Source organism: Pygoscelis adeliae, unplaced genomic scaffold (assembly GCF_000699105.1).
Source record: "Pygoscelis adeliae isolate BGI_AS28 unplaced genomic scaffold, ASM69910v1 Scaffold402, whole genome shotgun sequence".
Classification (NCBI taxonomy): domain Eukaryota; kingdom Metazoa; phylum Chordata; class Aves; order Sphenisciformes; family Spheniscidae; genus Pygoscelis; species Pygoscelis adeliae.
Window position 1 is genome coordinate 564,441 of NW_008824411.1, and position 1,221 is coordinate 565,661.

Below are 1,221 nucleotides of genomic sequence, written 5' to 3' on the forward strand. Positions count from 1 at the left end.
AAACCCAAAGGAAGCGCGTTGAAGCTGTTGTGGTGCTTGCAAGCAGAGCTGGGTTGAGGCTAGCTGGGGGACGCTGCTGGCACGGGGCGTGCCGGAACACCGTTCCCATGGGTCTCGCTTGCTGTGAAGCATGCGATCTGTGTCCCCTCCAGCAAATAGCCGAGTGGCCTGGGATTGCGCTGCCTGGCCGCTGAGCACAGGGTGTTGGTGTTTATGGGGCAAACCCTGTCTTGGTGAGTGTGATGCCGTAGCACCAGCAGAAGGCAGGGAGGGAGGTGGTGGTGACCAGGGCGGTTGGTTTCTTCTTTCCTGCTTTCTTGCCTTTTAATCGGCCACAGGGGCTGGGCCCCAAGGTGCCCACTCCGACGGCAGCTCCTGGATTAGACCTGGGAGGGGGCCAGGGAGGAACTGCTTCCTCCCGATCCTCATTGCAGTTTTGCTGTTTCCAGCAAAAAAAACCTTCCTGGGTTTCCTTTCCCAGCTGCCAACTGCCTGCCAGAGCTTCTGGAAGAGCTGAGCATGGCAGGGCAGGGGCCGGCGAGGGCTGTGCCGGTTGATTGCTGGGTCAAAGCAGCCGCCTTCAAGTGTTATCCCTCAATACGTGTACCCTGGCACTGCGCATCCCCACTGACTCCCCTGCTCCGTGTTTCCTCCTTCCCCTCGCTCAGTCTAGCACCAGCACTGCGAGCACGTCTAGTGTTTGGGGGGTTTCTTGCGTTTTTGCGTATTAATGTTTTTGAATGGTATATTTGAATTCTTGTACTTTGTTCTGGCAGTGTGAATGGTCTGGAGCGGGGCGGGTGGGTTTGTCCAGGGCATGCCGGCCGGCCTGCACAGCAGCAGGGCTGCAGGAGCGTGGCACTGGCTCCAGGCTCATCTCGCATCCCGGGAAGGAGCTGTCTCGCTTCCACACACTGTATTTCCTGATCTATCCCTAAATCTTTAAGTCCAACTTAAAAAAAAAAAGCTAAACTTCAATGCTTATCTCCAGGGAGGTGAAAGGAGATCTGCTGAGTTTGGTATCTGCAACTCAGGGCATGAAATGCCAGAAGAGAAATGATCTTTTGTTTCTGGGTTTGGGGTTTTTTTGTGAAGATCCATGTATTTGCAGAATGTGGGGTAGTTTGTTCGTGTGTGAAAAGACATGGTGCAGCTTTGGTGATGCCCTCCTGGATACATGGGCAGAGCTGTGTACCAGGATCACTAGTACTCAGCTGTCAT

General features: G+C 54.5%; 1 protein-coding gene across 1 annotated transcript in view; it reads left to right on the forward strand.

Annotated features, from left to right (window-relative positions):
* The window catches only part of SGIP1 (SH3-domain GRB2-like (endophilin) interacting protein 1), a 56,102-nt gene that overhangs the window by 46,187 nt on the left and 8,694 nt on the right, over nt 1–1,221 (forward strand). The gene's annotated exons all lie outside the window — the stretch shown is intronic.